The following is a 27,076-nucleotide window of genomic DNA, read 5'->3' as shown; positions in this document are numbered from 1 at the left end:
AAATTTGACTTTTTTTGTGTTTTTGGAAGGACTTTATTTGTGGCTGAATGTTGTCAGTATGTTAAAAATGGCTGATCTCAAAAGTCAACATTGTCAGTGGTGCAGTTGTATTTGAAAATCAACTGTGTAAACATTCATTGGTACAACAGGGAGCACCTCATGAAAACTATGAAAGATACTTTCTCTAAACTTTAGGAAATTGATTGGCAAAACAAAAAAAAATATGTTGTGTAAACTTTAGGAAATACGTTGCCGAAACTAAAACTAATACCATGTGTGAACTTTAGGAAATACGTTGCCGAAACTAAAACTAATACCTTGTGTAAACTTTAGGAAATACGTTGCAAAAACAATAAAATATGAGTTCAGAAAAAGGACAATTATTAATTTTGTCAACACAAAAACATTAGCTAAAGCAACTTATCTCCTAAACTTGAAATTATAAGTTATCCATCAGAACCTAAAAACGTAAATGCAAACAAGAGGCAAACAAGTATGATTATAACGTAACATATACTAAGTCGATATAAACGATGTTGTCACATCTCATATCTCATATAAAAATATATCGATATTTTTAAAAACCTCGATATATCGCCCAGTCCTAGTATAGAAAGATTCAATATCAAAAGTGCACAATATTATATCTGTATCAAATGATGGGAAGTCTTTGAGGAAAAGCAAAACATTAGAGCTATCCTTTTTGTAAGAGTTCAAAGTTGGTACAAAATTCTTGATGTGGAAGTCTGCGAAACTTGATATTCTCTCAGTTAAACTTCCAATTCCAGAAACAATGAATCTGTCAGGCGGTTCTTCTAGGTTTTTATGGATATATATTAGGGGTGCAACGATATTCGTATCGATATTGAACCGTTCGATACAGTGCTTTCGGTTCGGTACGCATATGTATCGAACAATACAACATTTGTAATTTATTTGATCAACTTTCCTTCTGACGATGCTGTCTGTGTTGAGCGCTCAGTGAATCTGCGTTCGACTACTCCGCCTAGGCTGCACTGTCGAGCGCAGATCCACTGAACGCTCAACACAGACAGCATAGTCAGAAGGAAGAGCGCAGGGCACCTCCCCCACCCCTCATTCAGATCTGGCGTTTGGAATTATTTTGGTTTTCATGTGACGTATGACCCTGAAGGTAAGCGAGTCATGGACTAAAGTAAAACAGTATGTTGGATGCGCCACGCAATGCTCAATTACATGGGTGGGAGCTAGTGTGTTAGCGCAGTTAGCTCGTTAACGTGTTGGCCGTCTAGCCCCATGCACGGGGCGATCGGCGGTAGCTCGTTAACGGAGATTTGCCGTGTTGTGGCGTTAAGGTCATTTCAACGAGATTAACCTGAAAGCACTAGTGGGAACACAACGAATATGACTGCACATTTACACCGACATCATCCTAGTGCAAAGACAAAAACAACAAGCATGCTACTAACTTTAGCCGAGTCATTTAAACAGCTGTTAGCACATGATTCTCCTTATGCTGCTGAGAATATAGCCCAGAAGAAGCGGATAGTATAGCTTTTATTTTGGAAAGAGATATTTCTCTGTAATAAACTCTCTTTTCCAAAGATGAGTGATTCCTCAATCAGATACAGGGCTCGCAATATCGCTAGCCCGACGTCCCGGAGCTAGCGATTTTTCCAGTCGGGCTACCAAAATCTATCTCTGCCCTGCCCGTCGGGCTATTGTAGGAAAAATATATGTCAATGCTTTTGCATTCTTTCAGAAATGTAGCTGGGTAATTATGTCATTGGCATCGGTGAGCCACTGTCAATATGTGACATATTGAAGTCGCGTTTGAATTTGCGCTTGTTTTTTTGCTTTCACTTTGCAATCGTGCGAACTGTGTATAGAGAGCGACAGCACTGATCTGTGAGTGATGATAATTTGTGCACCAATTCCTCTGACATCGTCTTATTAATCGTTAGCTTACTATGCAAACATGACAAGTGAAATCTCCCGCAGCTTAAACATGTGAGAGGTTGATCGCGCAGAGAATCGCTGAGCTTATGTGAGTGCATGTGTAAAAGCAGCAGGATATATATTTGACTACGATGACCTGGATGACTGAGAACCTTCACAGACAGATATATATTTTAGTTCTGCTGAGCCAAATAAGACAGGTCAGGGTGAAGAAGTGACAGCCAAAGAAAAGCTTACCACAAAACGGAGAAGTTATGACAAATCAGACTATAAGGCAAAAAGAAAGTGCAGCTTTATGGTTTCATGGACAAAATTATTTCTGTGGCTGCAATATGACGAGCTAAATAACCAGGGCTGCACATAAGTGGTCCGCAGGTGCGCATTCGCTGTCAAAATAAAAAACACGCACAAGGGTTAGGGTTAAATTTAAAAACTGTACTTTTGAGTTAAAATATATATTTATAATTTTAATAAATGACAAATTAAAAATGCATGAACATTTTTTTGTATCGAAAAAATATCGAACCGTGACACCAAAGTATCGAACCGAACCGTGAATTTTGTGTATCGTTGCACCCCTAATAAATCTCTCTCTCTCTCTCTCTCTCTCTCTCTCTCTCTCTCTCTCTCTCTCTAGATGGAGCATTATGGCAAAAATGATAATCACGATTATTTTCACTGAAATTGAGATCTCGATTATTTGACGATATTTATTTAACTCTTTAAGTCCTACCATAGAACCAAGTCCGCCAGAGCTTATATTGTTTTTTTACATGTTGTAGTGCCATTTGTGGGAGCATTTCAAGTTGCTATACATCAATACAACTGTTATAGCCCATATTTTAATAATATGTCTCCATTAAGTCCATAGTAACTACATTAATTGCAAAAAAGTGCAATAAACTACAAAAAAATTTGAAAATCGTTTTTGTTTTTTGTTTTTTACATATATTTCTACTTGGAGAAATTTAAGAGGTTTATCCCTCAAAACTTTAAATACAATAAAGTTGCAAAAAATAGTTTACAACAACAGGAAATTTATTTTGAGTGTCTTCATAGTTTTATTTTGGAGATACACCAATTTTTATATACTGCAGGAAAAACGAAAAAACAATCCTTTGATGCAAATTTGCAAAGAAAACAGCAGGTGCATCAAAATAAACTATTTCCAGCAGTGCAATTCGAGTTCTAAGCATCCCAGAAACTATTCAGAAAAGTCAAACATGACCAGTATAGGCTTTTAAGGCCTACAAGTAAAAAACTACAATTTCCGCGAAAATGACGTCACTTCCGGTTTCGGCCAGGAAATGGCGGACATGCGATAGTTCGCGCTGACGTCTGTTTCACTGTGGGAAGTGTTACGAACAGCTGATCGGATCGGCAAAGCCTGTTTCTGGAATATTATGTTTTTGTTCCTGCAAGCGCTTTTTATGCAATTTTTGCAAAGCTATATGTGGAAGGAAACCGTGACCGAGGACAAGCTGATGGCATCAGATGTAAGTACAACTCCTCCGGTTTCATATGCAAAACAAATTATTGCGCTAGCTTACACGGTTCAGGTTCTACAGGGATTTAAAAATAGTTACGCAAAACGGAGCGTGCTGCTCTGACCGGCTTTAAAGGGTTAACAATGACTTTAAAAAATAATATAACATAGTGTGCAACACCACTGAAGTTTTTTTTTTTAAACTCTCTTTTCAACCAACAGCAGTCACTCTCCAAATAACTTCTGCTTAGCTTTCCGAGCTTCCCTCGGGTCCTCTTAATCAGCGGTCTCCAACCTTTTTTGTGCCACGGACGGTTTATGCCCGACAATATTTTCACGGACCGGCCTTTAAGGTGTCGCGGATAAATGAGGGAGGGGCTAATAATCGGCTCAGTCATTTTTAATGATCGTTGAAAGCCCAGATCGTAATCGTGATTAAAATTCGATTAATTGAGCAGCCCTAAATTATAATATTTCTGACTGTCTGAGGCTAAGTTGAATCGAATCGGGACTTTGAAAACCGGAATCGAATGGATTATAGAAATCAGTGATGATACCCAGCCCTAGTGAGCAGCCTAGGCACGACAGAAGTGGATGTAGCTGTAATAGGAAAAGAACTATTGCTAACTTTTCTGTTAAGGCCTGATGCTTCTGAAATTCATAGCCAGCTCTGACACGGTGTCATCAATCTTTGAATGCTGAAAAACCACAGTGTATCCAGAAAAACACATTATATTAATTATTATAAAATTTGTGTGCGCCTAACTTTTGTGCTGGTACGCCCAACTTTAAAAAGTTAGGCGTACCGGCACGCCCATGGCAAAAAGTTAGTCTAGAGCCCTGATGATGGTGACGTATTAATAAAATGCTGAGGAGTTTTAGAGAGGAAATGGCACGAGTCTGCAGCAGTGCTTAGTTTAGGTTTCATATCCAAAATATCCATGGTGCTGAAGCAAAGGTAATATTTTGGTGTTGCAATTTAGAAAGGAATGCAGATATCAAAATTTATATGTGAAAAGTAATTGATGAACGTGTTCTTGCAGACTGTGGTGGCCCGGGGCCTGCTTAACAGGATCCAGGAAAGTGCAGGATATCTTCCTGTCTTCATCAACTTCTCTGCTCAGACCTCCTCTGCCCGTACACAGGAGGTCATTGAGTCCAAACTGGAGAAAAAGAGAAAGAACATCTTAGGTAAAAGAGTTGCTTCCACTATTCACCTACACATCTACTGCCTGGCCATTCATCCAATAGTGCTTACACGTTTACTTTTTTCTTCTTGAATATTTATTATTTTTCTCTCCAGGAAACAAGAAGTTGGTGGTCTTTGTGGATGACTTGAATATGCCTAAGCTGGACAGTTCTGGATCTCAGCCTCCTATAGAACTCCTGCGTCAGTTCCAGGACTTTTCTGGGTTTTATGACAGAAAGAAGTTCTTCTGGAAGGAGATCCAGGTATGCAAATAAGATGAGCTACACTGTAATGAGACATTAACTCTGGTTGCAGTTGAGGTTATCTATTTTAGACTTTTCCAAACAGTTTAAAAACAAAACCACAAGAAGGAGCATTTTCAGATTTTAGAAAGATTATGGGGCATGTTTCCTATAAGTACAAGCACGTATCTAAAACAAGGGTAGGACAGTTCTACTAGCACGGCTGTTCTAGACTAGCTATAAGTTAATTGCTCATAAGTCTTAACCTTTTATTTTTAGTGTCTGTACTGTTAACTCAAAAGACACGGCGTCGTAGTCTCATTCCAAGCGCTTTATTCGTTACGCCATTTTTCTCTACACCAACAACAACTCTTCGCGGGCAACAGTACTCTCGCGATATAAGAGAAAATAACAAGTTAACATGTACATTCTAGTTCCCATAAAGATTGCCTACAAGTAAAGACAAAATCGTTCTAGACTCGGCTACTATGGATGTTTTCCCCGTGTTCAGTTTTTGAGCATGGTTAAAAACCTCATTTGTTCTGTTTGCTGTTTTTAATCTTGTGGGCTATTTGTTAGCTTTTTTTCTTGCCATTTATAAAATGGGAATCAGAATGTCTTTATTGTCATTGTCGCAGGTACAACGAAATTAAAAGTGGTCTGTGATCAGTGCATCATCCATAGAATGTTTACTACCTTAACTTGTGCTATACAAACACACATATACACACAGGCACAACTGATTTTAGAACATTTCTGTACTGTCTTTAAATGCCCCACACAAGGAACCCCTCATCTTAAATGGAACATTTTATTGTCAATGGTGACATGTCAGGAAAAAGTAACATACTAGCGTTTTATCAGCTGTTTAGTAGTCCCTTTATTCTTTCTTTTTCTTCTCAGGAAATGACCATTACAGCAGCATTATGGATTTGATCAACTGGTCTCTGAATGCTATTGACACCCTTTAACGAGAAGTCTGGGCTCGGGAGAACCCGAGTGCCCTGGAGGGACTTTCCCTGCCGGATACACGATGGACGGGTGGCAGAGGATCGTGTGCCTGGCGGGACTGTCGATCGAGGACGCTGAAGATATCTACCTATTTGGAACCATGATAACAGGGTTCTTGCTGATCGGAGCTGGCTTGGCCCTGGCTTATCGGAGAATTAAGAGAGCGGAACCGGCTGTTCAAACCCCCACAAGACTGCCCGCTGGGATTGGAACGACAGGTGCGACTTCTCAGAAAGGGCTCACTGAAGGCAGCATGGTTAAGAGCTTGGAGGCGCTTACAACTGCAGTGAATGCTCAGAATAACACCTTTGAGCGTATGTATGTTGGATTACATCAGGAAAGAATCAACTCAGAACAACATCTCTGGGCGGAGCTGGATTACACCTCGGATCAGTTGGCTGCGGTCGTGAGGTCTCAGAATCTGCTATGTGAGCAAAAAGAGTGACAAGTCCACAGAATCGACGGCTAATAACATCACGGAGAAGCTCGCAGCTATTAACGGGAGACTGAGAGACCAGTGTCGGAGTGTTAAAAACAGCTTGAAATTCTCAATTACCATCATAACCTGGCTACCCCTTCGGCGCCAGCTCAAGGCTGGAGCCGAACAACAACTCCCTGATAACGACTGTGTTGAGTCTGTTCCTTCCCATTCCCTACAAGGCCACCTGGGTTGGCTGGAAGACTGTTTACTTAGCCTGGCAGGGCGAAGGACACTGTCTCAGCTGAACTATGGACACGCACACACACATATACTGATACTGATAAGCACTCACCGACGCATCACCCTCCCTACCCCGGATCCAACGCCACCTCCAACGCTTACCTCCCCTCTGATGTGGACATCAGGTCAGTTGGAGGCGCAGTAGAAAGATTGCAGCGGTCCCAGATCAGATGTGCACACTGGAACTCTTTCCCATGTTGCTGTCTGTGTTTATTGTGCTGTGGTGTGTTGATATCTGTGCATTCCTGTATTATCCTTCTGTGTTGCACATTTCAATGTTTTTTTCCTGCTACCTGGCCTGACCTGTCTCCCCAATGTGATGTTTGTATTGTATGTACGGTCGGCAAGGTCTGTCATCTCGGTTGTGGGCAAAAGACCTGCAGCTGACAAATAAAGGCTATCTCATCTCATCTCATGTGCTCCTCCAGGAGGGGGGCGAAATCCTGTGACCCCCCCAGACTTATTCGCCACTTCAGCATGTTGTGCCTGCCAACACCCTCGGACACCAGCCTCAAACAGATCTTCAAAGTCAGGATTCCTCCAAAATACTGACACACACACACACGTATGTACAGAATTACATTTTAGGGAGTAGTGTTTACAGTTCAAAAGATATCATGTCCGTGCTTATTTATTATTAGTTTAAGTTAATCTTGATAGATTAAGAATTTCTATTGAGCAGTCTGTATGTGTTATATCCATGAACTTCTCTCTATGAGATGTTGCACTTACTTTAAATGTTTTAATTTTTCCATTTCCTGCTCCGCCAGTATATGTAATTTTCAGTATACCCCTCTTCATGCCCTCTCATTTGTGTTACAACCACTTTTCATACCCAACCTCCTTCCAGGCTATACTGAATGGTTTCCTCTGAGTTTTCCCGGGCAGTGAAGGACTGTGCCGGACAGATTGTGCATGCAGCTGTGGAGATTTATAACTGTTTAAGTGTGGATCTGCTGCCCACCCCAGGAAGTCCCACTATGTTTTTAATCTCCGGGACCTCTCCAAGTGTGTCCAGGGTGAGTATTCCTTTGGTCTTTGGCTGCTTTTTCAGTCATTGGCAATCCAGTCCTTGTATCTGACTATTTTCAGAAGAATTATTTTCTTGGTTTGTTAAGTGGCTTAACACTGACCTGTGAACCATTCAAGCAGGAAAAACGCCCCTAACTCGAGAGCTGAACCAGCACAAGTCTACACATAACAAACTTCACAAAGAACCAATTTCAGATTGTATCTTCGGGCACTTTGTTACTAGCAGCCTGTTGCAAAAACTTTGTTGCCATCTCTTGAATCTATGAGAAATGCCAAAAATAACACAACTTGACCATCATAAAATTTTCTTTTACAATGACAAGGTGAGTCGCAGATTATTAACTGAATTTGACCTATCTCAGGATGGTGTGCCCTTAAATAATAAGATAAGATAAGATAAGATAACTCTTTATTGTCATTGCACAGTCATACATAGTACAGTAGTACAATGAAATTGGAAAAACTGTCCTACGTCGGCACTACATATAACACAACACGACACGATATGACACATCACAACGTAACAAACAACACAACACAGTATATTAACTTAGTATAAAAAAGAAGAATAAGTGTATGTGTATTGCACACTGTTATTATTGCACATTAATTATTATTGCACCTTGTTATAAATATAAATATTATTGTTATCGTTTTAAACATTGTTACCTCCCCCTAAAAAGTCCAGGGAGGTATCCAGTCAGGTCAGCTATTTGCATTGATCAGGGCTGTTGCCCTGTTGTAAAAGCTGTCCTTGAGTCTGTTTGTTCGGGACCTCAGCAGCCTGAACCTCCTGCCAGACGGCAGCAGCTTAAACACCCGGTGTCCTGGGTGTGTGCAGTCCCGTAGGATGCTGCGTGCCCTCTTGAGACAGCGAGTGCTGTACAGGTCCTTCAGGGAGGGAAGAGGATGTCCAATGATTTTTTGGGCCATGTTGATGACCCTCTGGAGTGCCTTTCTGTGTGCTGTGGTGCAGCTGGAGAACCACACACCGATGCAATATGTCAGCACACTTTCAATGGAGCAGCGGTAGAAGACGGTCAGCAGCTCCTTCTTCAGGTCCATTTTTCTGAGGATTCTCAGAAAGTGGAGACGCTGTTGGGCCTGGGGAAACAGGACAAGTAGAGCACAAAAGAACAACCTACTTCAGATATAGTATCTAAATGTCCCTAAGAAATAGAAAAAATATGCAGGAAAGTCCCGACAGGACCTGAGAGATGCATTTCAGTTTTTATCAGAAGTGGTCTCGTTGGAAGGGTGGGTCTCAAAAAGAATCCCGTTTTAAGAGAGGGAGAAATGGTTAAGGTTTGCTAAATTACACAAGAACTGGATTCCTCAGAGTTTGTACCTTGACATTATTGAAGTAGTGTGGGATCATCTATACAGGGAATGGAACAAGAGGAAGTCAAGCTATAAATAAGAGCTTTGAATACAAACCTGAAGAACTAATCCTGAAGACTACTTTCAAAAACTGCAAGAAGCTTACCTAAATGTTCAGACTGTGTTGAAGAATAAAGATAGTCTTACCAAATGTTGATTTTCAAGCTTGTTGTGAGTATATAGATTCTCTCTGTTGCTTACCAGGCATACTGCAGTGTGAGCCAAGTCAAGTAAGAGACAAGACCCAGATCTTCCGCCTTTTCTGCCATGAATGCCAGCGCGTATTTCATGACCGACTCATCAACACCCAAGATAAGACCTACTTCAACACCATCATCTGTGAGATGGCCAGTAAGAACTCTCACAGTCCAGCCTCAGACTTTATTTTCTGAATGCTCAGTTAATTGTTATCAGCTCAAAATCTATATTTTGGCTTTATGGGTTTAAGATAGACCTCTCTTTTTTGCCAGGGCGATATTTTGACATCCACTTAGTCTTCACATTTTGTGTCTCATCCCATAATATTTGGGGACTTCATCAAGGTCAGGTTTTCCTCCAAGCAACTTATTTACAGGTCGACACAAAAATACTGCACATTATTTACTGATTTGCAGTTTTGTTCTGTGTCCACCATCATCCACATAGATGCATGCAGAAAAAGATCGCCTGTATGAAGACCTGACAGACATGAATAAGATCCAGACTGTACTTCAGGACTATCTTGATGATTACAACATGACCTTCTCCAAGGAGATCAAGCTGGTTTTCTTCCAGGATGCCATTGAACATGTCTCCAGGTGAGTGAATTTAACTTGTTTTTGTGTAGTTTCTTAACAGGTAGTTGATTTATTTTAGCTGTAGTTGGGACAAACTGAGTCACCCAAAGGGCAGTAGCAATACGAGTGATTGTGTTTTATTGGTTTTAAAATAGAACATGCAATGCCTGTGATATGGACTGTAAGGATCATTTATCCATAATAATAATTACTTGCATGTCTAATTAGCAGACATACCTTCCACATAAGTAAAATGCAGGCACTCTTTCTTATTTTAACGTCAGTAATAAAATTTAACTGCACATCTTCCGATTTTTTTTTTTTTAAAGGTAGTGTCATATCAAGTGATTTGATCTGATTATAGCTAGCAGTACATTTTCTAAATGACACGATGCATGTGCCATATGGAACGAAATAATCTTATTATTTTTTTAGGATTGCTCGTATAATTCGCCAGGAGCGAGGCAATGCCTTGTTAGTCGGGGTGGGAGGTACAGGCAAGCAGTCACTCACTCGCTTGGCAGCCCACATGTGTGGGTGCCGCTGCTTTGAGATTGAGTTGAGCGGAGGGTATAACTATGACAGCTTCCATGAAGACTTGAGGAGGCTCTACAAGATGGCTGGTGTGGAGGGCAAAGATATGGTGCTCCTCTTTACAGATACTCAGGTATTGCAAAAAGATTGAGCCACAAAAATACTTACAGTATTTAAGTTTCTGTGTACTTACTGTGTTTAACTATTAAATCTGTTGTAGATTGTAGTAGAAGATTTTTTGGAGGATTTAAACAACATGCTTAAACTCTGGTGAGGTGCCTAACCTCTTTGAAAAAGACGAGCTAGAACAAGTGCTTGCTGCTACCCGCCCTAAAGCCAGAGAGGCTGGAATCAGTGAAGAGAGCAGGGATGAGGTATGTACGGTACTTATGTAAATACATAAGGTTTATAAAACATGTGTCATTTAAGCAGTAACTTTTAAATACAGCATATCTGCATTGTTTGTCAGAAAATAAATGAATTAAAATTTTCTGTGAAAGTTAGGATAAAGTTACAGTTAGCAAAAATGAAAAATACAATCTCGACACAGAACTTTGTTTTGGATACGACCCAAAGTGTTTAACAAATTAGAATGTGGGACGAACGTGGAGTCATGAATGTTCATATCCTGAAAAGTGTTGTGGCTTTTCTTAAATGTAGGAAATCATTCTTTAACTACCAGATATAATCACTTAGTGTTTTCAGCGACAGTACATAGATCTTCAACAAGATAAAAAAAAATGAAATTAAACATTAATTTCTAATATGAGAGAAGGATGATGAAGCCTGACCTTTGAGTTGTTTAAAGAAGATAATAAACACCTAGCAAAGCATCTGAGATTCCCACTATGGGCTAAAATTTCCACAGACTGTATGAAAGCAGACAGTTAAAATCAGTGTCCCAGGCAAAAGGAAAGAACACATGAGAGCTGATGCTGTTTGCCTGTTGTGATCTTCTATGTGTGTGTGTCTTTTTTACATGTCTGTCATGGTGCGTTCAGGTGTTCCAGTTTTTCATCTCCCGTGTTCAAGAAAAACGACACATTGTGCTGTGTATGAGCCCTGTGGGCGATGCTTTCAGGTCCCGATGTCGCATGTTTCCTTCACTGGTTCACTGCTGCACTATTGACTGGTTTATGCAGGTATACTGATATATATGAATCACTCAGTATATACGTCACTACCCTTGTCGATGGAATCACTCTTGTTCATGTAAAATATTTCTAAAATAACCCTTTTTTTAAATTTACACCACCGTCCCTTTAGATTGAATTCTTTTTCATAATCTATAGCTTTAAGGTAATCCTATTCATGTCCCTTTTTATAGAAAAAAAATAGTTTCATCATCGTCATGGAAGTTGTAGTTTATATTTTTTAAGCTTCGTTTGAACTTATTACTTTAAAAAAATCTTTTTACAATTTCTGTTTTTAAATAAATGTTTTATGTCCATCTGCTGAATAACTGTTCAGTTGACAGGAGCTAAAGGTCAAAGCTACAAATCGTTGTCCTCGCTGCTAACTTTATGTCACTTTCCTCTCTTTCGCTGTACGTTCTGGTGCTCAGTGGCCCCGGGAGGCGCTGCGCTCTGTCTCTGAGGCCTTTTTCCAGAATGTGGACTTTGGCAATGAGAAGCTGAAGCAGAACATCTCTGCGATGTGTGTCGAGATACACGTTAGTGTCACTGAAATGGCTGAGCGCTTCTACTTAGAGCTGAGACGCCGGTACTACACCACACCTACCTCCTATCTAGAGCTTATCAACCTCTACCTCAGCATGCTTGGCAACAAGAGACAGCAGTTAGTTCTGGTATGTCAACACAATTATGGGCGATTTTTCACATATGTTGTTGATGATGAATCGTTACCTGATATTGTGTAGGAAAAATAGCAGCTAGAGACATTAGCTGGTGGTGAGTACTCATAGTCAGTTTTATTTTTACTGTGACTGTAATGCATCATGAGTTATGTCAATAATATCAAACATGATAATTATGTATGTGTGTGTTACTGTATAGGCCAGGGATCGTGTAAAGAATGGTGTCACTAAGCTGCTGGAGACCAATGAGCTTGTAGACAAAATGAAGGTGGACCTTTCTGCTCTGGAGCCAGTCCTCAAACAAAAATCTACTGATGTCGATGCCCTCATGGAGAAATTGGCTGTAGGTCAAGACAAGGCTGATGAGGTCTGTCTGTGTTTTATCACAAAACTTTCAAAAACGTGTCTGATGTTGCCTATATTTCAATTATAAATCATGGTAACTCTTTGTCATTACTTCATGAGCATAACTAAAATAATTCTCCTTGTCACAGGTACATAAAGTAGTAGAAGAAGATGAGGCACTGGCCCGAGTTAAGGCTGAAGAAACCCAGGCCATTGCAGATGATGCACAGAGGGACTTAGATCAGGCTCTGCCAGCTTTAGAGAGTGCCAACCAGGCCCTCAGATCTCTTAACAGGGCTGACATCTCTGAGATCAAGATGTTCACTAAACCCCCAGCCCTGTGATGACTGTCATGGAGTCTGTCTGCATCTTGCTTGATTGCAAGTGAGTGTGCACTATTTTCTTAAAAAAATAATAGATAAATAAATAGCTTCTTAACATGTTACACTTTTATTAGGTATCCACCCTGCACTGGTGATGGTTTCTAAAAGTGCAACTCTTTATAATCACAATAATGTAATAACTTTATCACTCCTTCACTTCAACGGGACTATTTTTTCAATCTTATGTATTTTGCGTTTAACATTAAACAGAGATGACTTGCAGATTTCACCATTCACTAATCTACTGCATTGTTGATCTGAATTAAATCTTCACAATATCCTCTTTGGGATTTTGAAACTTGCTGTTCTGCCCAAAGAATTTTCATTACTTTGAAAAGCTCGACTAATGTCACGGTCTAATGTATCGAGCAACCGTGACATTTCTTTAGTCCTTATTTGTTAACAGTGTCTCACTAACTTTCTTCTCTCCTAACAGACCAGACTGGCTAAGTGCCAAGCAATTACTGGGCGATCCCAACTTTCTCAGGCGTCTGACAGAATATGACAAGGACAATATCAAACCTAGGATCCTGCTGAAACTACAAAAATACATCAATGACCCTAATTTCATGCCTGAAAAGGTCAGTTTGGATATTTTGGCAGATTAAAAAATGTCAAAGTACAAACAGAGCCAGTGAAAATAACATCTTCTTACTGTATCATTATGACTAAACGTGGTTTTTCAGATAGTATAACCTATCAGAAATTCTGAAATGTTTCAGTATGTTTTTGCTTGGCCTAGTTTCTTATTGTGTCGCTCTTATTAGGTGGAAAAGGCATCAAGGGCGTGCAAGTCCATGTGCATGTGGGTCAGAGCTAGGGATGGGTACCGGTGTCCGGTGCCATGATGGCACCGGTTCTGACATAAACGGTAGTAACCAGACCGAAAAGCAGCGCATATTTCGGTGCTTTTTTTTTCCTGAGATGTCACACACTTTGGATTCTAGCCAATCATTTTACGTTTCCGAGGATAGTAGGCGGGGCCAGGTACGTACGTTCTTCTAGAGCAGAGCTACAGATTAAAAATGCCCAAGGTGAAGTGGTCAAAAGTCTGGCTGTACTTCACAGCAAAAGATGCAAACTCAGCAGCAACAAGTGCTTTAAGCTGATACTGTGATACTGTCAAAGGAGGTAACACCTCGAATCCGATGAAACACCTGGCGACGCATAGCGTTTTTTTAAAGCCGAGAAATGCGCCGTATTTGATAGCTTGCTGCGAGACCTCACACCGTGCACATCTACTGCGGGTGTGGTGCCTGTTATCGAGTTAGCAACATCCCCCAAAAACCCGAAGAGGAGAGTCCTGGCCCCTAGCCCTGCCAGTGTAGCAGAAATGATGAGGATGATGATGCAGCAGCAGCCGTTCTTCTCTGTGTGAGTAGCTTAATGTTGTTCGTGTGTAATTTACGTTGAGTAGGCTAACCACGTTATTACATTAATGCATGTAAGGTGAACTAGCAAACATCATCATAGCTACATGCGGCTGTCTTCTTGTTTGATGGCAGATACTCCCTTCACCCTGGCCAAAAAGGCTAAAATGACCAAAGAAAAAGTGGAAAACAGTTAAACATGAGAGGTTTTTGGACAAAGTTTGTGTTTTTTTCCATTGTTTAAGCACTGCTTCCAGCCAACAGTGATACCATATATGCCCCATAGCTGCAGAAAAGGCTAACATTGTTATCTTTTTACAAAACCAGCTGAACATGAGAGGTTTTTGGACAAAGTTTGTGTTCTCCATTCTTTAAGCACTGGCACCGTTTCAAAAGTACCGATTTGGCACCGGTATCGGATAAAACCTAAACGATACCCATCCCTAGTCAGAGCTATGGATCTTTACTCGAGTCTTCAAAGAGGTTGGCCCAAGAGAGAAAAACTGGCCAAGGCACAGGTCAGTTACAGAGTGCATTGTTGATGTGCCGTCATTGTTAGCTGAAGCTGAAATAAATTAACGTTCTAGGTTTACCTCACTAAGGAAAAATATGTTCTTACAGGCTTATTCAAATGTAAGTTATTAAGTGTTTCAAAGTAATTATAAGGATTCAACCTGTAAAAAAAAAAAAAAAAACAGTCCTGTGGGAGCCCTGATTTAGGGTTTTAACATTATCTATCATTCAGAGTTGTGTTAATTTTAGCCACATCATACAGGTTAAGGGGGAAATTATAATGTAGATATGAAATAGTTTGTAATATTTTTGGTTTTTTTTGGTTTGTTAATAGCGCAGCTTAGGCTGCTGCCCCCGCGACCCAGCCCCGGACAAAGCGGATGAAAATGGATGGATGGATGGATAATAGTGTTACACTAAACCAGGACAAAAATATCTGCATTTGTGGGACTACGACTGCTGACATTTAAGTAAAATGTTGATCTAAACATTATTTCTTCTTCATAAACATAAGAAAGAGTTAGTGTCGTCTGTGTTACCTGCTATATATAAACACAAAGCAGCTTAATGTCTGCTAAAGACATGGTGAGGTCTAAAGAAGGAGATGATCAGTTTGACGCTGTTCACTAGTGGATCATGAATCACAGTTTATATAATGGAAGTTTGTAAGCTACCCAGTCTAAGATGGGTCACTGCAAAGCCAAGTGTTGGTGGTGGTCTTCAGCTCTCTCATTAGTGTTTTATTCCACTCGCTGTTTCAGATTATTGGGGAATTTTAGAAAATTTAAGGCAGGAGACTATTTTCAAGACAAACGCATCGCTGGATTTCTATGGGCTTTGCCAATGTTGTAGTACTGTAGCTAGAGCTATGCAGCTTATTGCTTTAAGGAGCAGTCAAGATTTTGGCCAGAGTACGTTACAGCACTAAGTCTGATGTAGGTTTGGCATATGTGCACTAAACTTAATGATGAGAAATAAAAACCAGACCAACACATCAATCAATCAATCTTTATTTATAAAGCACTTTTCATACAAAAAAAATGTAGCACAAAGTGCTTTACATGGTTAAAAGCAGCCCACCCCACCCTCCAACTCACTCCCCACACTCACACACACACACGCATACACGCACACTTAAAGAGTAAAAATTGGGCTGGGTTCACATGAGCCAAGTGAGGAAACACTATAACAGGGAGCCGTCTGCACCGGGAGCTGGTCACAGACCGCAGCCTCCGGGCTGGGCACACAGCAGGAGGGAGGCCAAGGAGCCCCCCAGCCAGGCTGAGAGGACCCCCAGAGACCCAGCAGCCACGGTCGATCACAGCCCCGGTGCAGAGAGCGCCCTCCGAGGAAACACTGGAGATATGACACAATAGGATATATACAGGGTAAAATGATAAAATAAATAAGAACAGGATACAATATAAATATAAATATAAATAGAGTAAGAAGATTAAAAAATGAATAAGAATAAAATCAAAAAATATTAGGTAAAGTCTAAATTAATAATAGAATAACAGGATAGAATAAATAAGCATAAAATAAATAAACGCTAAGTAAAAGCTAAATTAAAAAGGTGGTCTTGAGCCTGTTCTTAAAAACATGTACGTTCTCTGCGGCCCTGAGCTCCTCCGGCAGGCTGTTCCACAGACGAGGACCATACCACTGAAAAGCTGCCTCTCCGTGAGTATGTGTCCTGACTTTAGGGACAATCAAAAGGCCAGTACCAGAGGACCTCAGGGTCCGCGAGGGTTCGTATGGTAAAAGCAGATCTGAGAGATAAGAAGGCCCAAGACCATTAAGACATTTAAAAACCAGTAAAAGAACTTTAAAATCGATCCTGAAACACACGGGGAGCCAGTGCAGCGATTCTAAAACCGGTGTAATGTGGGCCCGCCCTCTGGTCTTCGTCAGCACACGAGCTGCCGAGTTTTGCAAGAGTTGTAAAGGTGAAATATTCTTCTTAGGAAGACCAGAGAGCAGGGCAGTAATCAATGCGACTGGTAATAAAAGCATGCATCAGCATCTCCGTGTTGGCCCGAGAGAGAATAGGGCGGAGTCTGGCTATATTTTTTAGATGATAAAATCCAATTTTAGTTACATGTTTAATATGTGGGATAAAACCAAGCTCAGAGTCAAAAATAACACCCAGGTTTTTCACTTGTAGCGAAGGACATAGTGAAAATGCCTCTAATTTAGACAAGAGTTTCTCTCTCTGAGCCTCAGGACCGACGATTAAAACTTCAGTTTTGTCCTGGTTAAGCTGTAAAAAGTTTTCTGCCATCCAAGATCTTATATCCAAGATACAGTTAAAGAGGGCATCCATTGGTCTGGTGTCATCAGGAGACACGGAGATGTACAGCTGCGTGTCATCAGCGTAACTGTGGACGTTCACTCCATGCCTCCTGATGACACCGCCGAGAGGGAGCATATACAAATTAAAAAGTACAGGGCCTAGAACCGACCCTTGAGGCACACCACATGTCATTTTATGGATCTTAGAGGAGCATGTGTCCATACTCACCATAAAAGATCTGTCAGAGAGATAGGAAGTGAACCAGTTGTGTACAGCACCAGAGAGGCCCACCATGTGTTTCAGTCTGTTTAAAAGAATAGCGTGGTCTACTGTATCAAAGGCTGCGCTTAGATCCAGTAGCACCAGGACTGAGAGCTTTTGGGCGTCCCAGTTACATCTAAGATCATTTAAAACCTTTAGGAGAGCCGTCTCTGTGCTGTGGTTCACCCTAAATCCAGACTGGAGTATCTCCAGGATCTGTCTATCATTGAGAAAATCAGTAATCTGAGTAAAAACAAGTTTTTCTAAGATTTTACTTAAAAATGGTGAGTTGGATACAGGTCTGTAGTTATTAAAATCATTACAATCCAAACTGCTCTTCTTCAGAAGGGGTCTCACCACCGCCGTTTTAAAGGCAGCAGGGAAGACACCCAACTGAAGAGCGCAATTCATCACGTATAAAAGCTCAGCCTCAAAAAATCCATAAAGTGTTTTAAAGAGTGAAGAAGGGATTGGATCTAAAAGACATGTGGTGGGTCTCACTGTGGAGAGAACTTTCTGAAGGTTCTCAGCATTAACCAGGACAAAGCTGTCCAGTGTCTCCTCAGGTACAATCGAGCCCTCAGATGTATTTAAAATCATATCACGATTAGATAAAATATCAGATCTGATGGCGCTGATCTTTCCCCTGAAGTGGTCTGCAAACTGCCCACAGAGCGAGTCTGTGGGGGTTCTTTGGGAGCTTTTAAAATCAGGGTTAAATAAATGATCTATGGTGGAAAAGAGGACCTTGGGATTATTTTTGTTATTACTGATTATTTTGGCGAAGTATGAATTTCTTGAATTCCTTAATGTATTATTGTACATTTTAAGTTGCTCGGAAAATATTTGATGGTTGATAGTATTTTTATTTTCCCTTCATCTCCTTTCTGCTGCCCTGCAATTCCTTTTGAGTTTTTTGACTTCTTCGTTTCTCCAGGGTGATGCATGTTTTACGTTAATCTTTTTGGTGGTGAGTGGAGCAACGGAGTCAAGGCTTTTCTTCAGTTTGCTGATAAAATGATTAAAAATCAAATCGCAGGGTGCAGGTAAAATCACAGGGGGGCATTCGTCTAAAACCCTGGTAAGATTTGCAGCCACTTCAGAGGTTAGATAGCGCCTCCTCACAGTTCGCACCGAGGTCTCCCGCTGAATAAAACCGGTGATGTTAAAAAACACACAGTAGTGGTCAGAGACAGCCAAGTCAACAACAGAGGACACGCTGGTGGACAGCCCATGGGTGATGACCAGGTCCAGAGTGTGTCCTCTGTTGTGAGTCGGCTGCGTGACGTGCTGGGTAAAATCCAAACAGTGAAGAATGTTTAAGAATTCTTTTGCTGCAGGGTCAGAAGGATTATCTATGTGCAGGTTAAAGTCACCGGTTAAAATTATCATATTATATTTTGAGTGTATGTTTGTTAAAAATTCTGAGAATTCCTTGATAAAAGCAGCGCTGTCTTTAGGTGGTCTGTAAACTGTGACAGATAAAACTGGAGGGCTGCTGAAAACAATAGCGTGGAATTCAAAAGTGGTAAAATGATCAAATAAAATTTGTTTGGAGGTGAGTGTGTTGTTGGCTAAAGATGCAGTCCCACCACCTCTCTCACCACTTCTAATAGAAAAAGAGAAATTAAAATTTGGTGGGGAGGCCTCAGTGAGAACAACTGGTGCATCTGAACCCAGCCATGTTTCAGTTAAAAATAAACAGTCAAGTTTATTATCTAAAATTAAATCATTAATAATAAAAGACTTGTTCCACAGAGAGCGTACATTTAAAAGTGCCATACTGATTGAGACTGGTGGATTTTTGACAATAGAGTTGAATGGATGTTGATATTTAGGTTATTAATGTTTTTGGAGTTACTGGATTTATGATAATTCTGTTGCTCTCTGTTTGTGATTATGACGGGTATTGTGTTGACTGTGGGAGAGAAAGGTCCGAGTCCAGAGTTTTGTGTATTACTGTTAAAAGTGGAACAAATATAGGAGCTGGGACCAGGGGAACATCAGTCAGTGGCAGACGGATCAGCAGGTAATGTCAGTTTGGGGTAGTGACAGGGCGATGTGCGGGAGTGCTGTACGCCAAATGCCAAATTGGCGGACAGCAAACGGCGTCCCCAGGCGTTGAAGTGGAGCCCGTCTGCCCCAAAAAGATGCCTCCTCTCCCAGAAGGCATCAAAGTTGTTAATAAAACCCACGCCGTGGGAGATACAGGCAGAGGAAAGCCAGGTGTTAAGGCTGAGCAGCCGGCTGAAACGGCCTATCCCTCTGCCACAGGTGGGGGTGGGCCCAGAGATAAAAGCACTCACCTGCAACTGACCAAGGAGGCTGAAGAGTTCGAGGAAGTCCAACTTCAGCAGCTCAGATTGCTGTTTGGGGATGTCATTGGTGCCGATGTGGATGATGAGCCGGTTAACCTGTGGGTGGGATGCCAGAATGTTGGGAATTCTGTCCACTATGTCAACAACGGTGGCTCCCGGGAACGACAGCGTGAGCGCCCCCCTCATCCGCACGTTCCTGACGATGGAATCCCCGAGGACCAGCGTGAAGAGAGGAGGTGCCACCGGGGGCTGCTGGTCATCTGAGACGCCCGCGCCGAGGAGCCGGGGTAAAGCACAGCTCTCCGCGGTGAGTTTGCACCACAGCGTCGGGTTGCCCGCCGCGGCTCCGGGGGCGTAGTGGTGGAGATGGCGCAGACCACAGCGGGATGGCGAGGGCTAGCGGCCAGAGGAGGAAAGTCCACAGGATCCAGGACATTGAATTTATTCTCCAGTACTACCGCGCCGGAGGGGTGAGGTATTGCTTTAATGATTCCTGTATGATATTACCCTACCATTTCCCTCTTCATCTGTGCTTACTCATTTGTGCAGGAAGAGCTGGATGTGACCATGGCAACCCTAAAAGAGAAGCAGAAGAAGCTTCAGGAGGTGGAGAACCAGATCAAGGTCCTGCAGGAGCAGTTTGATAGCAGCACGAATGAGAAAGAAGATTTGGGTGAGAGTTGTGCCAAAAAGTGCAACATAAAATATACTCTGTGAAATAAGTTCTACCATCTGTCTTTTATTAAATGTTTGATGTACCTTGCTGTCTTTGGCTTGCTAAAATTCTTTCTCTTTCTTTTTCATCAAAGTTAATACGATGGCTCTGACACAGGCCCGTCTGATCAGGGCAGGGAAGCTAGCGTCCGCTCTTGGTGACAAACAAGTATGCTGGGAAGAAAGTGTAGCCCTGTTTGAGCAAGAGATCATCAATGTTGTGGGAAATATCTTCATTGCAGCTGCTTGTGTGGCATATTATGGCGCATTTACTTCCCACTATAGACAGCTGGTAGGTACAGGTTTATTCTGTGCTTTTTAAGGTTTTACAGGCTGCTCTAACAAAGAATTAGCAGCTTGTGCCTTTAGTATGAGTTTAGTCTAATTTTTGAAAATCAGTAGAAAATAGGACAAACAAACAAAAGCTGAGCCCAGTTTTCTTATTACTGCTATTGTGCTCAGTCACACGCAATCCCCACTATCGTAATGGCCTTACACCTTGTTTGTTTTTATTATAAGACAGGAAATAACATGTAATAATAAGGGATGAAATCAAATACAACCTGAGTTGTTGTGCTTGTGTGCGCTCTGTTTCCCTCTCACCAGCTAATTGACCAGTGGATAACGCAGTGCCAGAACCTGAACATCCCAATCAGTTCCACTTTTAGCCTGATTAACATTCTTGGTGATCAATATGTCATCCGCCAGTGGAAGGCAGAAGGTTTGCCTCGTGACACTGTTTCTACAGAGAATGGCATCCTGGTGACTGAGGGCCACCGGTGGCCTCTTATGATCGACCCACAGGATCAGGTGAACTAGAAACAAGTTTCCAGCAGCATCCATGTAGTGCCGATAATTCCAGCACTGATTACTTTATGAATGAAATGAGTTATTTTTTTAACACTTTAACTTCTCAATTATCTGTATAATCCCAGGTGATTAATATTCATTTCACACGTGTATTACACGAGAACCTTGTTTTTAAAACTAATTTTGATTTTGAAAATAGTGGTATACAGCTGCATAGCAAGGATAAATAAGTTTAAATTCGTTCTTACAAATTTTTTAAAGAAGTCATCTTCATCACATTAGGGATTAAGGATTATTTCTTTCATTCACAGGCTAACCAATGGATCCGCTCCAAGGAGGCTAAACATGGTCTAAAGGTGATCAAGCTAACGGACTCTGGCTTCCTTCGTACCCTGGAGAATGCCATAAGCATGGGTGTCCCTGTACTGCTAGAGGAGGTAGGATTGCACCACTCATGTGACAGTAAAACAGACTTGATCATAAAAAAAACAATTTGTGGTCAAATGTTGTATTGTAATTGTGTATTTTTTAAGGTGGGCTAACACTGGGCGACATTAAATAAGTTGAAGACCTTTATTGGACAGATTGTTATTAAATAGTGTTTTTAATTTTGCGTTGCCCCTGGACACGTTATAAAAGAGTTAATCCCCATCCTCAGCTGCCTCCCTCTTCCCGCTCCACCACACCCACCCACACACGCAGGGCTTGGGGTGCAGGTATGTCACCAGGGTGCAGGGGAGGCACTCCCCCTCTGTCCCCTTCTGGCCGCCTGTGCCTCAATTCTATTCTGCAACCTAGACATCCACATTACTCACTCTCACATAACACAGACATATAGGGCCTTGGGGGTGGGCACGTTTTACAGCATCCAGAGGATGGTCGGTGTACTCCAACCCACCTCTGGCGCTGGTGCCCTACCCTCAATTTTAAATGCATTTAGACACTAAGGGTTTTCGGGAGGAGCCGTGCTGCTCTCTGAGAGGAAGCAGGAACCATGCTCTCCTGAGTTTTAAATGCACTTTAGAACAGCACACAGCAACACTACATATGAGCGGGCGTAGGGAGGTTTGAGGTCTTCACTCACCCCGGTTCTGTTAGCCGTCCGGGCTGGGGGGCTGGGAGGAGGTGCTGGCCGTCAGACTGGGGTCTGGGATGCGGGGCCTCCCCGCTACTGCAGATAAGGAGGTGGTCTGCTTGCCTCCACCCCAGAGAGAAGGGTTACATCTCCTGGGTCTAGGTGCGGCTTGCCCCTCTGAGGGCGGGGGTACCTGGACCTGGGATATAGAGTATGTTTGGGGAGTGCGACTGTCTGTGCAGTGTCTATTTGTGTCTGTCTACACGTCGGGTGAGTGCCGAGTATTTGGTTGTGTATATGGGGGTGGGAATTAGAGCTGGGCGATATGGACCAAAATTCATATCTCGATATTTCTTTAATCCCATAAAGTAAGAACAAAAAGAGAGTTCTTGGTCAAAGGTACTTGTCCCAGATGTCACACATGTAACTTTTATTAAGATACAACTGTAGATGTACATGAAAAAATTGTCAAAAATAAATTGTCAGCATTTATTAAATAATAATGCTCCATTTTTTTTCTTTTCATACATAACAAAAAGCTAAAAATTGTAAACTAAATGTAAAATGTAAACTAAAAAGATGCAGATCTAAAATAACAAAGGCATCTTGCTCTTTAAAAAGTGCTTACACTGAATTAAAGTTTTCTAAAGTGCTTCCTTGTGTGTATTCCTGAACAATCATCTGGTACTTTGTGCAAAAAACCAAACATGTAAACAGATTGAATGAAATGAACAAAATTACATCCTTTGCTCAGTGGGTCTTTGTGCAAATCTCCAATGACAATAACAATATAGAAAGAACACAAACAATTGGCAAGGCCAGCTACTGTACAGCTTCCAGATTTTGTGCCAGGAAAACTAATCTGTCAACAGTATCAGGCTTCAAGGATGCCCTGTGGCAGGTTACCATGTTTCCACTGCAACTAAAAGTCCTTTCAGAAGGGGAGCTGGTAGCTGGCACACAAAGGTATTTCTCGGCCAGGAGGCTCAGTGCTGGAAAGGCAACTTCATGTTCCTTCCACCATTTGAGAGGGTCAGCATCACTCTACACAAACTGACAACAGGTAGCTAGAAAATTCATTTTCGATTGCCTCCCTCCTTGTGAAACCAGTGTTGGTGGCTGTGCTGTGCTGGGAGAAGCTTGCCAGTGATCTCTTTTTAGCTGTGTCACCCACTGCTGCTTCTTCTTGGTCTGCAGACTCAGGCACGGCTGGATCAGTCAGCTCAGACAAACACGTGCCCTGATAGCTGAGCAGAGACTCTGCCTCCAAGACGAGTTTATGTTTTAGTGCATTAATTTTCTCACTAGGGATGTATTTCGCCCTGAACCGTGGATCCACAAAAGAAGCCATGTCCAACAGGTCACCTCTCCAGGTGCCAGGAGACTAGTGTTAAACAGGTGTAGCACAGGACAGGGTCACATACTTCTCTCCTGAAAGTGCATCAGTGAAGTCCTGACAGGGTTTGAGAGCTTTCTGAACTGCTTCCAGGACCTCTATGTCCCGCCAAGTAGGGACTAGAGGTCTGGTTTTCATGTCGACAGAGAACTTTAGAAAGTGCTCTTTCCTGCTCCAGAACTCTCTCTATCACGAGAAGCCTTGATCCCCAGCGAGCTGTTGCCTCTGTGAGTAGCTGGTGACTTGGAAGACCCAGCTGTATTTGCACTTCAGCCAGCTCTCTTCTCTTCCTCCAGCTGTAGGAGAAGCTGCTGACGACTTTCTTACACAGAGAAATAACCGGGTAATGCGGGCATCATCCATAGCATGTCCTGTGACACACAAAATGCAAACTTTTAAAATCACTTTAATTGTTATGTTAAGAGGCAAATCGCTCAAAAGGGAAACTAACATCCATCTCAGTTATATAAGATGTGATGCATAAGACTCAACAATATTTGAAAAATGTGTCGTGTAATGTATAACCTAGAAATGGTTGTAGTTAGCATATCTTGGTAAAATCACCAGATCACCAAATGATTAGAACATGTTTTTTTGTTTGTTTTTTTTACACCTTTTAATCTCACTATGTATTTAAAAATGTATCCCTGTCTTGTCTCAGCTGTGGTCCTCATTTAGTGTCACAACTCAATCTAATACAAAGACAAATGCACCCCAATACGTTTATTGGATTTAATAGGGATAGTTTATTTATTTGTTCAACTAACTTTCGATTTCTAAGTGATAGATGTATATGCTGGCTATGACTTATAAAAATATTTGTCTTGTGGTCCATAGGCATGTTTAGCTCTACAAGAGACTCTATACACTTTTCATTTATTAGCGTTTTTTTTTTCCAAATCAAAAAATTCAGTATTGCACTCACCAATGGCCAGATGAAGCATGTGACCAAAACACTGGATCCTCGACCACTTGTTCAGTTGAACCGCCTTGACAATATTAGCCCCGTTGTCAGTTGTTATAGCAACCAGTCCCGTCGGGTTGAGCTTCCAGGTTTTGAGCACATCCTGCAGGGCTTCAGCTATATGCTCTCCGGTGTGGTCTTGAGGAAAGTAGCTGGTCTGGAGACAGGCAGTTTTCAGTTCCCAGTCTTCCATGAAATGTATAGTCACACTCATATATGGCTCGCACGTCCTGCTGGACCACATGTCGGTTGTCAGTGCGAAGTGAGACACTTTGGTGAGCTGGGCAGCGAGACTCTGTCTAACATCAGTATACATTTTTGGCAGTGCTTCTCTGGTGAAGTATTTCCGGCTAGGTAACTGGTATCTTTGGTCAAGAGTTTTTAGCAGCTGTATAAAGCCCTCATGTTCCACAGTTGAGATGGGGACCATGTCTTTAGCAATATGATAGGCCACTGCTTTAGTAATTTCCCCCCACTTCTCACTTTTTGTATCATATGGCACAGCACGAGTATATGAGTGTTGTAAGGTGGTCTGTTTCACGGCAGGAACCTCGGAAGACTTTGCGGTCTGGGCTACAGCACGCAATTTCACACACTCTTCATACTGCACTTTATGGCGCAGTTGTAAATGGTGGTAAAGATTAGTGGTGCTCGAACCTTTCGTTGCGACGCTTTTTCGACATTCTCTACAGAATACGTTATTCTGCTGCTCATCTGACACTTTGAACCCGAACCATCTCCAAATAATTGAGCCATTGGTTTTCTTTTTTCCGACGAGCTCCTCTTCGCTAGCTCCTGTGTCCATCTTGTTGCCAACTGGAGGTGTAGCGATGGGGGAGGGGGTTTGTGTTCAGTGAGGGTGAGAGGCGGGGCAAACAAACCCAGATGAGAGAGAGGCAAAATAGCGGCTCCACAAGTGTAATTATAACGCAACATAGACTATATCGATGTAAACGATATTGTCACAGCTTATGTCTTGTATAAAAATATATCGATATTTTAAAAAAAAAATCGATATATCGCCCAGCACTAGTGGGAATGCATGTTTGTGTCCGCGTGCGCCTGTTCGTCTGTGTCTATATGTCAGGTTGGGTCTTAGACTCTCTGGGTACATCTCAGGCCCTCTAAAGTACGGAGGCCTATCTCCCCTCACCACACTCCCTGCCGGTGGCTGATGCCCTCAGACGTTGGTGTGTTGGTGGTCCTTGTCATCTGGGGCTGGGCGCTCATGTATGTATTGGAATGCAAGCGTGCTGATCCACACAGGTATGCACACAGGTGTACACACGGGTGTTCACAGACGCAGACTACAGCTTTCTTGGCTGCTGCCTCAAAGCACATTGTGCGCTGTCTATCTTGCGTGCTGCACAATATAGTTTAATATTTAGTATCTACTGTTATCTACTGCTAGCTAGTTTATTGTGATGGTGCTGTTTTTATTATGTTGCTCCTTTTTTGTTTACTTTCTCTTCTGTTTTTTTTTTTTTTCCTCCATACAGGTGACCCAGGTGTTTTGTTTGTTTCTTTCTTTCTTCTCCCCCTTCTCACCGTCTCTTCTCCCCTCTGGTTTTCTTTCTCTCCCTCTCTTTCTTTCATTCTCTCTCCCTGTCCTATCCCCCAGTCATGTCTGTCCCGTCTTAAAAAACAAAAATAAAATAAATTCATAATTATAATAAAGGTCAATCAAATGGACCAATATGGCAAGGCCATGATGATCCACTTGGTAAAATAAATCCGCTTGGCATCTTTCTTGGCCTTAAGACAACAATTCTGATGCTAAAGATCCAAACGGGACACAAAAAAAAAGAAAAGAAAAGCATGTGTACTGTGAAGGGCTCTGTTTGGGTATTTTGTGGGTGTATAGTTAAAGGAGACCTTGAATCCAGCACTGGAGCCCGTCTTGTTGAAGCAGACGTTTGTGGCTGGCGGGCGAACAATGATCCGACTGGGAGACTCAGATATTGACTATGACAAAAATTTTAGGTTCTATATGACCACAAAGATGGCCAACCCACATTACCTGCCAGAGGTAAGGACAGCAGCACACCTACTCAAACCTACTTATACTGTATGTGTACAAAAGCAGATACTGTAAAGAGATGCAGTCATATGTCAACTAGCAAAACCCTATAGCTGAACACCAGTCTAGCAGAATGGGCTCACACTAAATGCAGTCATGTACTCTCTCATTAGTTCAAGCCAACAGTGCATACATACATCACAGACATTATAAAAGAGAGACATGGCCTCCAAAGAATCCTGAATTAAAACCACAAAGACGATCTTTCAGACCAGCAAAGTAGTTCAATTCAATTTTATTTATATAGCGCCAAATCACAACTAAAGTCGCCTCAAGGCGCTTCATAGATACAGAGAAAAACCCAACAATCATATGACCCCCTATGAACAAGCACTTTGGCAACAGTGGGAAGGAAAAACTCCCTTTTAACAGGAAGAAACCTCCAGCAGAACCAGGCTCAGGGAGGGGCGGGGCCATCTGCTGTGA

At 41.8% G+C, this 27,076-nt stretch overlaps 1 pseudogene; it reads left to right on the top strand.

Moving 5' to 3' along the window:
* The first annotated feature begins 4,449 nt into the window (after window positions 1–4,449).
* The window catches only part of LOC147304530 (dynein axonemal heavy chain 6-like), a 42,560-nt pseudogene continuing 19,933 nt past the window's right edge, over window positions 4,450–27,076 (top strand).

Source organism: Aulonocara sp. 'chitande type north' Nkhata Bay, linkage group LG22, assembly GCF_057382095.1.
Source record: "Aulonocara sp. 'chitande type north' Nkhata Bay isolate Kocher_YH1m ecotype deep benthic linkage group LG22, A_spYH_male_GT1.1, whole genome shotgun sequence".
NCBI classification, from domain to species: domain Eukaryota; kingdom Metazoa; phylum Chordata; class Actinopteri; order Cichliformes; family Cichlidae; genus Aulonocara; species Aulonocara sp. 'chitande type north' Nkhata Bay.
The sequence above is the reverse complement of the archived record's forward strand: the minus strand, read 5'-3'. Positions and strand labels throughout refer to the sequence as shown.